The following is a 15269-nucleotide window of genomic DNA, read 5'->3' as shown; positions in this document are numbered from 1 at the left end:
CCCACTGGAAAATCAGTAGCAAGGAATGTGTATAAAACACGCTAAAGGCATTCGAGTTAATGCCAGGTTGTATTTTCAGATTTGAAAATTTTGACCACCATTCAATTTGCGAAATGCTGACTTTAACTAGATTGTTGAAACCCCTTTGATTTCAACCTACTAGCATATTTTAGTAGCCCGTTTCAGTTTAAAAAATGATCGCCTTCGGGCATGGAACCAGTATAAATCCTTCTCAGCATTGATTTAAAAAAATATAAATATTGGATTTTTATCATATATTTCAATATTCGAATTATGTGGCGATTATTTTTTATATTTCTATTTGTTTGTCGGCAAACTTTTCTTAAGATTGTCATCAATCATTTATTTCACTAAAATAAAAGTGAGCATATATATATCAACAAACTTTTGAACGTGATATAATTTTTGCCATGCAGTTTACTTTTTGAAAACATATGGTTGTACTCATTCTAAATCTATATAACTCCATATAGAATGCTGTTTCAGCATCATACAGAAAAGGAACTCCGGTAGTGATACCTTTATCACATGGAATATGACGATAAGGAACAGTAATGTTAATTTACCATCGCAAGAGACAACCTTACAATCAAAGTAAATTGTCCATAGTTCCGTGCTTGCACACCTCCTAATTCTGTATTCCTTATAGCAGTTGTGAAATTGATCACTGTTCATTGTCTTCACATATTCGTTGATCACTGAAATGACTAAATGGGGCGGTATTTCGGACGAGACTACAAAACGTGAGGCCCCATTGATTGATTTGCTTATCATCTTTAGTATTACCACTTCCACTTGAAATTGTTCGACATTAAATGTAAGTATGTCATTGCACACAGGATATTTGACGTTAAACTGCCGTTACCATTCACCTATTGACGATCGGTTATGATTCTAATAAACTCAAATAAGAGGACAATGGAAGATGAAGATAGCGAGCAGTGATGTCATAACTCCTATAAGGAATATAAACAGAGTTGGGGGAAAATGGACCCCTGGATATACGTGAGGTGGGATTAGGTGCCTAGGAGAAGTAAGGATTTCCTGTCGACCAGTTAGTATGTCGCCGTGTGTCCTATATATTCATCATGTAGATGTAGTAATCCGTAGTCAAAGTCAGTGTACCAAGAACGGTCTAACAATTAAAAAATATCAAACAGCATTTCACCCAATGACCAGTTGTATTGACAAACTATGATCGTTATAACGACCCCAGGATTTGCGAATTGCTTAATCTAAACAATACTGTGGAAACTTCTGTAACATCCTGTAAATCTTGTTACATCAACTCTGTGTCCTTCAACGCATTTATGGAAAAAGAAGGTAGATATTCAATATGAATTTTAATTAAAGCCTACAACCAAGGATGAAGTGAAATGGCTATATGAAATGGTCCCCAATATATTTACAAAAAATTCTTGTTCCATGTTAAAATTTACATGATTGAACTGATTAACATTTGCACTTTTTTGGTTTGAATGTTACACTGCGCACAAATTTGCCACAACCGGTATATGGCTCTGAGTTTTAGCTTGGAGTTTCCTCATTAACTGAACTTTCTATAGGATTTTCGTACCGCCCATACTTCTACAGATCTAGAAATAGTTGGACGATAGCAGATACAGTTAAATAATTCAGGCTATGGTTGCATATCATTAAAATCTTTGGAATTTCGTATGGCGATGCATGTAGCCCATATCATCGATATTAATAAAAATACTTTTTTATTAGCTAGACACCTTTCCATGATGGAAACTTGTTTGGACCCTAATACCTACCGGAGTAGCTCGCTTTATACAGAAGACGATACTACGTGATTCGAATGTATTGTTCGCTGTTTAGGATAATAAACACGCCTTCAACGCCATGTACTTTAGACAGAGTGTATTCGATGCATACGGTACACATGTACATGCAATTCATTTTCCAATGCACTGAATTTTGATAAATTGTATTCAGTTATATACACGTGTAGTTAACATTATCATGAATAAAGTAACGATTCTGAATTTAATTTTCTAAAGAAATAATTGTATATGTCCACTGTTTACATTATATGCAAAGTTGAATGCACGGTATGGTTTTACCCTTTTGACTAACATTTTACACATTAAATGTAGATCTTTTGGTTTATTATTGGGAATTGATTTTATCAACTCCTTTTTGCAGTCACTCGACTTAAAGTGGTCTGAACCTAATCACTTCTTTACAAAGAGGTGCAATGTTCAGCACTAGAAGCAAATAGTTCGTAAAACATTTACATATTACACGTTTAAATACATAATGTGTTCTACCGTCGGTCAATTAAATATGAAAATCAATAGAAATACAATTTATTGTCGACAGCGATATTTCACACAGTTTAAAAATCCTACACGCATGTAGTATGTCACCGATCATTATACAAAACACCGGGCTTCGCGGATTGAAAACATGGACCCAGAAGAAGTGTATGCCTTTGAAGTTGCGGCTTTTGTGCATTATATAACAGTTGCGTTAACTTTTCAAATCCAAAGATACATATACATGAATCGGGATATCAATCGATCGGCGATGGTAGAAGCGTCAACTGATTTGTGTTAGCGACATAATGAATTGAATTGAAAATATCATGCTCTGCCACATTCAGTGCTAGAGTGACTGTATTCACCGTCCACTTTAATGATAAATCTAAGAATTGTCTTTCTAAGCCCAACAATATATTTATTTTATCTTAGTGTGGAAACAGCTGTCAGTTCAGATATTTTCAAACTTTCAGTTTGATGAAAACAAATGTATTTGTGTGTTTTCAAGGAAATGTGTTATAAAGAAGTTTGAATATTAAACCGCGGGCCATAGAATTTCATTTTTAAAAATATACATATTTTCCAAAGTACTGCAACATAGCTCTTAAGCAGTAAGCGTCATCTAATTGATAGGAAGGACAAGGGTATATGTATCTCTTGTATAATGATATAAAGTTTAACAATCGGTAGTTAATAAAATGTCATTTGCAGTTTTCCTTTGCTAAATAGATAGATTAAATCATTTCGTTGCCTTTTAAATTCATAAAGGTGAAAATTAATTCCAGAAAACTCTATCACCTGCATATGGTGTTTATATCTCTCAACTGATTCGATGAGCAAGAGCTTGTGCTGCGTATGGTCAGGATGTAAATCAAGACAGGCTACCAACAAGCAAGTTCATTGTACAGGGATGTCAACAGTCTCATTTAAAGTCAGCATTTTGCAAATTCTATGGTAGCTTTCGCAACAAATTCATGCAGTCACAGAGGGAAACTTTCAACAATTTTGTTCAAACGTAATAATGCAAAATACCCAACTGGACTGCTATACAATATATAAGTATACAAAGAAACAAATATTAATATTACTAAAGCTTAACTGTTATAAGCCGTTTCGTACATCAAAGCAAAGTAATGTAACACCATTAAGAAAACGCATTGATATTTTAAAAGACACTACTATTCACAGCATGTGCACGTGGCAAAACTACCGCATACAGTAGGAACACACTAACTACTACAGAACATTGTTTCTAAATGATGTGATAAAGAACAAGTTAAATACGTACAATTTTAATAAACTACTTATTACAGTAGACTGTATAATGTAATTTCACTTACCCTTACTGGAGATTCAGTTATCACGAAAACCTAATCTACCTTTCATATCAATGTGGAACAAAACCGGGTGTAAGAAAAACGTGCGCTTCCCGAGTAAGGCTGGGTATCGTCATGCAAATCAACCTTGACCATGAAATTGAGGTGTCTCAAAGGATAATAGAAATGAAGGTCAATACAGGCTATTAAATAAAAACTAAATTACTTCAAATGATTGTAACACAATAACCTGTACTTAAAATCAATGTGCCAAGAACTGTCTCAAAATCGGTAACAAACACACCAGACAGCATTTGACCAAAATATAGGTGGTTTTGGTAAACTAGATAATTACAACGACCATATAATTTAAAATGCTGACATTAAACGAGACTGTTGAACCCCCTGTAACATCGATCTTTTATGTGAGTAGGCTGCCTCGATTTAACAAAGGAAAAAAAAAGATCATACCCCGAAGAAAATATTGCGTATCGAATCATTTGAGAGGTATAAACACCAGATATAGGTGATGATGGAATATTGCTACATAGATATTAGAAGTTGACGATGGAGAAGCTGAAATAATTCCGTTTGTCATGAAGTCAAGATGTTAGTTTGCTGTTGATATTTATTTTCAATGTAATGTCTTAGTACAAAGCGGATGTGGAGGACTCTGTGGTGTCTTTTATTTTGAGTTCACAGGGATATAACGAATCGACATATGAATAAAAATTGTCATTGTTAATTGATAATACGTCGTCGATATATCTAAGTTGATGGTGATGGGGTTTCAACAGTCTTGTTATCACGATCATAGAATTTGTGAAATGCTGACTTTAAACACGTCTCTTCAAACCCTTGGAACATGAACTTGTTTGTCAGTAGTCTCCCCGGATTTAAAAACTGACCATATAGAGAACAAGCTTTTGCGTATGAAATCAGTTGAGATATATAACCACGATATGTAGGTGATAAAAGGATATTGCTACATAGATATATGAAGTTGACGATGAAGAAGCTGAAATAATCCCCATGATTCTCACGTTTAAATACCGGGCGTTTAACGAAGGATCAATCGCTACCTATATTTACGTCTTAGGTTTGACACGGCCTGTCGCAAACGGGATTCCAACTCATGACCACCCGCTTACAAAGCGAACGCTTGACTGTTTTAAGTTAATATACAACGTCTAAGCAGTTGGAAGACATGAAAGCGGCATTACTTTTTTAAATAAGTAGTACATTTCGAAGTCATATATTTAGTTTTCTTTAGGAATTTTAATATCTATCACCGATTAACCAGTATCTTTTTAGAGAATACGTCTTTGATCTCAGCAATGACTTTGGTAGAACCTGAATTAATGTAATGGAAATGTTTCATTTTACCTCGTATATGAAAGGTGAAGATAACGAACAGTGATCAATCTCATAACTCCTACAAGCAATACAAAATAGATAGTTGGGCAAACACGGACCCCTGGACACACCAGAGGTGGGACCAGGTGCCTAGGACGAGTAAGCATCCCTTGTCGACCGGTCATACCCGCCGTGAGCCCCATATCCTGTTCAGGTAAACGGAATTATCCGCAGTCAAAATCAGTGTGCCAAGAACGGCTTAACAATCGGTATGAAACACGTCAGACAGCATTTGACCCAGTGATAGGTTGTATTGACGAACTAGATCGTTATAACAACCATAGGTGTCTTATGCTATATTTTCCCCCTTTTCCTTTTATATCGTATTCATGTTTAGATACTAATTTTATAGGTTAATTTTATGTTTGTGTATATGTTTTAATGCAGGACCACAATGGAAACTAGCTATATGCTAAATTGTGTTATCCAGGAAAATAAAAAGGCTATTATTATTATTATTTTTATTATTTAAATGAGGTCAAGAATGTTTTATACAAATTGATGTCGTGATTTAAACACGGATTTGACTAAGGATTACTTCGACTACCCGATCAAGAAAATGGCTGATGTGAGCGATCAACAGGGGGTGCTTACTCCTCCTTAGCACCTCCTCTCACCTCATATGTCTCGATGGATCCGTGCTTGACCAACTCTGAATTTGTATTCTTAAGAGATTTGAGATTCGTCACTATTCGTTATCTTCATCTTTTCATTTTGAATGATAGTTGTTGTATAGGGTGCTGATGTGAATCAATGACAATGAAGCAACCAGATGAAGTGATACTGTGCTGATGAACTCACCTTTGGTATACCTGCTAAATGACGATCATTTGTTGAACCATGGTGTTGATATCTGCTCCAAAGGCGATATATGATGTTTTGTGCAATATTGAAATCTCTTGCAACTGTAAATTATGACACGCCTGCTTCTTTTCATGAAAGGTGAAGATAACGAACGGTGATCGATCTCATAACTCATATAAGCAATAAAAAATAGATAGTTGGGCAAACACAGACCCCTGGATACACCAGAGGTGGGTTCAGGTGCCTAGGAGACATAAGCATCCCCTGTCGACTGGTCACACACGTCGTAAGTCCTATATTCTGATCAGATAAACAGAGTTATCCTTAGTCAAAATCAGTGTGCTAAGAACGGCCTAACAATCGGTATGAAACACGTCAGACAGCATTTGATACAAAGAGAGATTGTATTGACGAACTAGATCGTTATAACGACCATAGAATTTGCAAAATGCTGACTTGAATCTAATTGCATCGCTTCATTGAAAATCATTCAGACGCGACGACTCTTAAAAAAGCGGTTACGTTTAACGACACTGGAATGAAATATAGAAAAACCGTTGATTTGACTATTGGTGCCTGAAACACGTGGAATAGGGACGTACAACATTCGAGAGTTACAGAGACTGTTTTAAGATTTTATGAAAACACGTTCTATTGTCCTCAAATTATATCAAATATTTATCTAGTAAATAACAGCATTATATGTTACAATGAGTCATTAGAACATTCATTCTTTACCAAAAAAGATATTTGAACAATTATTTGATGAGATTCAGTGTAAAATTAGTACTATGCGTTTCTTTTTTTATGGGTATAGATAAGAATTGCGAATAATACAAAACTTGAGTCTTTTATTGCATCGTTACTGTTTTAAATACATGTTCAGAGAAAAGATCCAATGCGGTCATATTTTGATTGAACGTGGGCGACGTAAGTTCTATAACTTCAAAGTGTGCTTTTACTTGATGTATCTCCTTGAACTATACGCCTGACTTTATGTGAATACGTCATTGCGTACAGGATCAGCAACATTCCCGCAACGATCAGAAAACTGATGATACCAGCAATTAAAGGTGTAAGATAGCTTTCATTTACGGCTTCCTTTTCTTGAGCACGCATATTGTGCATATGGGAGATGTTTATAGATTTCGATGCAACCTCTTTTGTAGTTTCTATTACGGTATGAAGAAAAAAATCAAAGTGTACAGGAGGTTAAGATATAAACCGTACATGTTATATGTACACATGAAAAATAATGTGATGACTCTTTTAATTAAAGATCCTTATATTCTTGCAAAATCAACTAAACAATTACCGGTATGAATCATACTTGAAGCAGATGCAGGAATGGTTGATATTTCACTGCTGTGCAATAATGAATAATCTTCTGTAAAGAAAAGAAAATCTAGTTTCTGTTAATCATTTGCAAGTCATTTAATGAAAAATGTTTCTTATAAAATAGAAGTTTTATGTTAAACACTTTGAAACTAGATTGATAATTCCTATACAATAAACCTGCACATCCTCGTGAAGGATCACAGGACACTTCATCACAATGACAGACCAACTGACATATATTTCCATAGTTTGAGTAACGACAAGATAACTCACAATAGTCGTCATACTTTCCAGGCGCACATTTGGTAAAATTGAATATGGGATAATTTGAAACAGATAATGCCTTTCTTCGGCAAGACAAAAGCTAAGTGTTAGTAATTGTTCCTCACCTGATGGAGTTATCCTGCACCCGGAAACGTGTTGACAGACTTCACTGCTGCATGTGCATATTAATTGACAACCCAAGCCAAATAATGGGTATGGACAAGGTATAGAACAGTCCCTACCGTAAAAGTCATCCATACAACCTACATAAAAGCAGAAAAGATATTGCTTATTTATAAATGTAATCATCAACGGTAATGAACATTGCAAGTTATCATCATGCATTCCGTCGTTATCCATGAGTAATATACAAATATGTTTGATTATAATTTCCGTTATGAACGTGCTACTACGTGATAACTTGGATGCTAGTATATACACACGTGTGCAAGTGTGTTGTACTTCATTCCATACATATCCCCAACAGCATACTTTCCCGTCAGGACTGAAATTGTTTAAAAACAAATCATATCAAAATACTGTATTTATTTTGATTGTTTCTAACATTTGACGAACAAAAAATGTTAAAAGTTAAATATGCCATTAGTCAAGAATCGTTATCATGTACATGTAAATGCAATACAATGCAATTTACATCGCATAAGACATTTGTTCATAACGGAACAAATATATATCAAAATTTTCTAACATTTTATCGATATTATGAACATTGGTAAACAATAATGCATACATGTATATCGTGTGTCAATAATTAGAAATACAGTAGATAGTATATCTAAAGTTACAAAAGAAATTGGTATGGTAATGACATCATAATGAGCTGCCGTGTCATGGGAGTTACTTGCTCAATCCATATTAGTAAATGCATGCGAAAAAATTTATATTTAGAAATATAGCAGAACTGTTTTTATTCTATGTTTAAAATAAATCACATTTCCATAGTTTGACTACATTGATTGTTTCAGGACTAAAACTAACACGGGGAAGTTTGTCTTTCGGTTGAAATCTGCGCAAAAGAAGCGTTTACTACAGACATGGCAAAGGCATCTTGAAATTTGAAGAAATCAAGGTATGTTCCTTGAATTGTGAAGAATGATGCATGAGTATTTGAAATCAAAGTTGTCGACAATCAAGTAGACATACAGTTACTGTGTTTTAGAGATTTGCACATCAATTCTGAAGTTGTGAGAGAATAAACAGATTTACAATGGTGTATAACGTTTGTTTTGATAATGTATACATGTCCACGCACAGTTATGTGCATATACAACGAAAATGAAATAACTTTACTAGTACATTTCTATTGCATGTATCTTGTTATTGTTACTGTCAGCAAATCTTAAAGAAGACTTTAGTAAATTGATGTGATTGTACTGGTGAATAGTTGATATAATAATCTTACATAAATGATGACTCATTGTTTTTGTATTAAAAACATGTTGTACTACGCAATATTGTGGAGAATGAATGGAAAGCACTTACCCTTCACATAATTGGGAGGCAGAAGACCTGATATAAGGAGACAAAAACCACAAAAGGAGACATCCACACAAATTAAAATCCATTGATATCATATACTAGTGATTGTATCCATTGAAATATGTTGATGTTGTTCTGTATTTATAAACCTCATTCCTATGTATATAGCATCAATATGATAGCTAAAATGATATTTTAGTGGTATACTATATACATACTTCCTGAATTGACAAAGGTCTTCACTAGGGGCAATTGAATATCTCCGTATCAATCTTTACAGCAGTTTGACAAATTCAAAACTTGCAGTGAGCCCTTTATCTTGACGAGATAAAGTAGCAATCCGTAGTAAAAAGAAACGAGTAAATAATCGCTCAAAAATTGATATGAAACACGCCAGACATCTTCTAAGCTAAAGCCAGGTTGTATTTACAAATTAGATGATTTTAAGAACCATTCATTTTACGAAATGCTCACTTTAAACGGGATTATTGAAACCAGTGTAACATCAGCTTACCAATATTTTCAGAAACCTGATTCAGTTTACAAAATAGTCACTCTCAGTCATGGAATCAGTGTTATTCCTTCTCAGTAGTGACGTATGAATGCTGCATTCATGAAAGGTGAAGATAACGAACATTGAGCAATCTCATAACTCCTATAAAAGTGAAGATAACGAACAGTGATCAATCTCATAACTCCTATAAAAGTGAAGATAACGAACAGTGATCAATTTCATAACTAATATAAAGGTGAAGATAACGAACAATAATCAATATCATAACTCCTATAAGCAATACAAAATAGATAGTTGGGCAAACACATTCATACCAATTATTCCAATATTCGAAATATATGGCGATTAATTTAAATATCTTTATTTGTCAATCGACAGACTTTCCTAAATATTATCATCAAATTGAAAGAGAATATATTTCAGGCAAACCTTGTTTTCCTGGATCTAGACATTTTAAGGGTTTGTTCGTTACAAATATATATTGTTCCAAACTGTCTCGTATACGGTATGAACAACAAAACAACAAAACAATATTATACTTTAACCCCTCAACGAAGATAGCATTCACGGGGGCTGATGAAAGGCGAAGATAACGAACAGTGATCAATCTCATAACTCCTGTAAGCAATACAAAATAGATAGTTGGGCAAAGACGGACCCCTGGACATACCAGGGGTGGGGTCAGGTGCCTAGGAGGAGTAAGCATCCTCTGTTGACCGGTCACACCAACCGTGAGCCCGATATCTTAAATATCTTATATGTTAAATGCGATATGATTTTTACCATGAATTGTTTGCAAATTGATAATATACGGTTATCCTCATTTCTAAGTTTTAGAACTACGTCTATGACTGTATTAGGCTTATTCTATAAGTAATGACATATTAGAAGAACAATGTAAATGATAAATTGAATGACTGCAACCATGCCTTGTACCATGGCACTGTAGATTATAACATATATTCTGAGATGCTCACTCTAACCGTAGTGGCTGTAGGCTACATAAATTAAAATTGTACAATTTTAATGAAATTGAGGTTTATAACATGGATATACTTATTGAAATTTCCAATTCTAATTTGGAGGTTCTGTCGCTCTGTAGTTTTTAAAATTTATATGGTGGGTATGAATACAAAAATTAAAACCATATTTCTATTTACAATCACTAATTATATTTAAACAAATACAATATGACTATTTGAAAAGAATTGATTTTCACACTATGTTCAATTTATATTGCTTATAATTTGCCGCACTGGTATATAACTGTTATAATATATAGCAAACATACTACTTATTGCAGTTTCTATGGTTACTAGTTGATTACATTTGGTAATTGAAACTGATAAGATACTCTGTTCTTTGAAATAATAACAGTGACAAAATAAACACCATATAATGGTGTTCTAAAAGTCTACACATTTTATGGGAAGTACAATTTTTGATAGATTGACTTGAATGAGTTGTATACCAAATGTGTGAGAGCTGTTTGAAATGGAACTATTAGTCATCTTAGATATATGATTAAACCTGTGCTCGTTATCATCAATATTGTGAATTTCAATTTCAACAAGAAAATTACTGCTTGACATTGCTGACTTTCACATCCATTTACGTGATGACAAAGATTCGCATTCACACTGTAACTGACATCTGACCCCGTAACCTGGATACCTACATGATAATTCACAGTCAGACCCGGTGTATCCAGAGCGACATGCTGGAAAGCAGAATCATGTTACGTATTTTTATATGTTTTACACGATAAGCAGTTACTTGGTAAAAGAAGTTTTTGTAGTGCTTGGTGAAATCGTTGTGCTTGTTGAAATCGTTGGAGACCCATCTGAAATATATCGAGATTCATAGTTAAAATAATTAGATTGATATCGGTGTTACCGGTCAACAGGGGATGTTTACTCCTCTTAGGCACCTGATCCCACCTCTGGTGTGCCCAGTGATCCGTGTTTGCCCAACTATCTATTTTGTATTGCTTGTAGGAGTTATGAAATTGATAACTGTTCGTTATATTCACCTTTCATCTGGAAAGTAAAGGAGCTTGACGCCTACTGTATTTATTTGTGGATTATGTATAATGGTCACAGGATTATCCCCACATCTAATAACAAAACTACAGTTCCATTGCTCACAGTTACACCACATTATACATTGATTTCTGTAGTTAGGATAACAGTAGTCACCTTGTAACCCTACATCGCATTCTAAACATAAAAAAGGCTAATTTTTAATATGACTTTCATTCATGGCCTAAGATAAATCTATAATTCTAAAGTGAAACTAATTGCCAGTGATATATGACATTGCCTTAGTTATAACAATGGTATAATATACAGGCCTCCAGCCTTGGTTTGACTTTCACTAGATGTTATACTTACTTGTGCATTTCTTCAGCGTCATATTCCATAGTTTGCACCTCGTATGATTGCTAATATCTAGGAAACTAGCACGATAAATAAATGACATTACAAGAGAGAGAGAGAGAGAGAGAGAGAGAGAGAGAGAGAGAGAGAGAGAGAGAGATTTCCGCCACACTGAACAATTTTCAGTTAGATGGTGGCGCCAAGTTTTTTATTAGTGGAAAAGAGACCCCATATACAATGTACCTTTCGAAAGTAAACTGGGAAACTTTCTCTCTTACAGACGAGAACGGGATTCAAACCCGCGCCGACAGATCTGATAGGCAGTGTGAATTTGAGCGCGATGCTCTAACCACTTGACCACGGAGAGAGAGAGAGAGAGAGAGAGAGAGAGAGAGAGAGAGAGAGAGAGAGAGAGAGAGAGAGAGATAGAGAGAGAGAGAACGCATCCTATTAAGAAACATACAGTCGAATGAGAACATACATCACACTTCATATTATTAGTTAACCATCTATTAACAAAATCCACTCACGTGGTAAGCGTTTGAGTCAGGATACATATTGGTAGTGTACAAACAAAGTACAACGCGTGTATGATATTGCATCAAGCCATTAAACAATTTGAAGCGGAGTTTTTATACGCCCGTCATTAGACGTATTAATGTTATGGCGCTGTCCGTGCGTCCGTCCGTCTGGCTGGCTGGACGTCCGTCCGTCCTCATGTTTTCCGGCCTTTTTTCCATAACAGATGCAAGTACAACTTTGAATTTTGGTCACAATATCACCCCTAAGAATTGTAAGAGTGAATTTGCATTACAGCTGGATTGGTCCATCCTTGACCTAATTTACGACTATAAGTAGGTCAAACAGTTTTCCGAACTTTTTTCGTTAGAGATACAGATATTGCTCTGAAATTTATAATTTATAGCTTCCTTATATATATATAAATATAGATATAGATATATATCTATATATATATATATATATATATATATATATATATATATATATATATAGATATATATATATATACATACATATATATATATATATATATATATATATATATAGCACATTCTAAAGCTTTTCAGCTGTCAAACAGCTGACTATATATATATATATATATATATATATATATATATATATATATATATATATCTCAAATGTCAATAATTAATGATATCGGAACATGTCATTCTATCCAGGAACTATTCCTATAAAAATAAAAAAAAAAATCCCCATTTACGTTGAAACTAGTTATTTTCAAAGATTTGACGGAAATGTATCATTCACTAGTAGTATACAAACATGCAATACTTTGAAATTTTAATAATGGTTAGGTACACTCACTCCTATTTATAGAAACACGTCCAAAAACTCTGAAATATATGCGTCTTCTTTTTTCAGAAGTAATTGATTCAGGGAGTTTTGCCTCTGAGTCTCCATCAGAATTTTGTTCTGAACCCACTGGGGTCACAAAACACTCCTCAGACGTCCACCCGTTTACTAATACCCCCTTAATAAATTTCTGGATATGTCAATGTATTACGTCATGGATTTATAATGGGGAAGATTTTTTTTTTAAAGAACTAAGTAGTGATTCTTTATATTTATCTTTGAAATAAAAAAGAGAAATAGAATAGAATCGCGTATTCAGTAAAATTTGCAAAGGCCTCAATCTAGGCTTATGTAATTAATGATAAATTTCTCACAGACCAAGCACTTTGAAGAAATGAGTTTTACATATGTAGTTGATTCTCGTACTATTTTCTTTGAAATAAAGTGTTAGAATGTTTAATTTTATTACAAATAGCTTGTTGATGTAGTTTCTCGAATTGTAGGTATACTTAAATTCTTATTGGATATACTCTTGTTTGGAGATGACATGGACATAATTAGAATGAAAGGCAAAGATAACGAACAGTGATCTATATCATAACTCCTATAAACAATACAAAATTGATAGTCGGGCAAACACGGACCCCTGGACACACCAGAGGTGGGATCAGTTGCCTAGGAGGAATAAACATTCCCTGTCGACCGGTCACACCTGCCGTGAGACCTATATCCTGATCAGGTAAACAGGGTATCCGCAGTCAAAATCAATGTGCCAAAAAGTACTAGTATATACGTATATTTTGGGTGTCTTAATTACATTCCTTGGTATCAAGTTCTCAAGTTTGCAAAATTGTTTATATCTATTTTCATTGGTTTTATTTATAACAAGACAAATTGATCCCTTACAATTTCTGGCAAATATGAGTTTTTTTTCATTTTCAGAAGTTTAGTATATTTCCGGGGAAAGGGATATGAAGAGAAATGCAAACAAACAATCGAAACCTGAAAACCGTGTACACGTGGGAACGTAATCCCCGCTACATCCGATGATATTAACAATGCATCAGAGCTCGTAAAAAATCATTTTATTTCGATTTGTAGCACCAACATATTGATATCGGTCTTACTTGCGGAGAGGATCAGAAGATAAACCCTGAAAGAAAAATGTTCTTTAGATTTATTTTGCAAGTAATTATTGTTAACAGACGACAAGAAAAATAACGAAAAGTTCGTATCGATAGGCTTTATTTCCTTTTCACTCTGTTAAATGACATATTGAAGCTACTAGTTTATCGCAATCGAGATACCATTTTCAATCCAGCACAGCAGAATAGACAAATATGGATATAAACTGTAAATTGAATGACTGAAATCACGCCTAGGACTATGTTACTGTAGATTAGAACATATTTTCTGAGACGTTCACTTTGACTTCAGCGGCTGTTTGCTACATAAATGTAAAAATCTCCATCGTGTTAACCAAACGTACTGCACACTCCATAGACATAATTATTAAAATATTGGAGGAGAGGATCAGTAGATAAGTCCTGAAAGAACAGGTGAATTTAAATTTCTTCTGTAAATAATCACTGACAACAGGCGACAAGAAAAATAGCATAAAAGTCGTATAGGAGGACCTTTTTATTTCTTTTTCACTCTGTTTACTGACGTGTGGATAGTGAAGCTTCTAGTTTCTTATTTAAGTCACAATCCCGAGACCATTTTCAGTCCAGCTTAGTGGAAGAGAGAAACATTGATATAAACCGCTAAAATGTTAATTTCAACTTCGTATGAATGCTAAGATCAAGGAATCTATCAATGTAAAACTTATACGGTACCAATGTTTGTGCACCAGATGCGCATTTCGACAAATAATGTCTCTTGAGTGATGCTCAACCGAAATGTTTGAAATCCGAAATAACAATGAAGTTTTTGAGCTACTATAGGGAAAAACAGTGTGCCAAAAAGTGGAGTCAAATTCGTCGAAGGATAAGAGCTATGAGTGATGGTGACGATCCTGAATTTTGAAATGAATTTCTAGATTTTACAACAGCAACCAAATATACATCCGTATTTTCAAGCTAGTAACGAAGTACTT

The sequence above is a fragment of the Ostrea edulis genome, chromosome 3 (genome assembly GCF_947568905.1).
Source record: "Ostrea edulis chromosome 3, xbOstEdul1.1, whole genome shotgun sequence".
Classification (NCBI taxonomy): Eukaryota; Metazoa; Mollusca; class Bivalvia; order Ostreida; family Ostreidae; genus Ostrea; species Ostrea edulis.
This window is presented reverse-complemented; position numbering follows the sequence as displayed.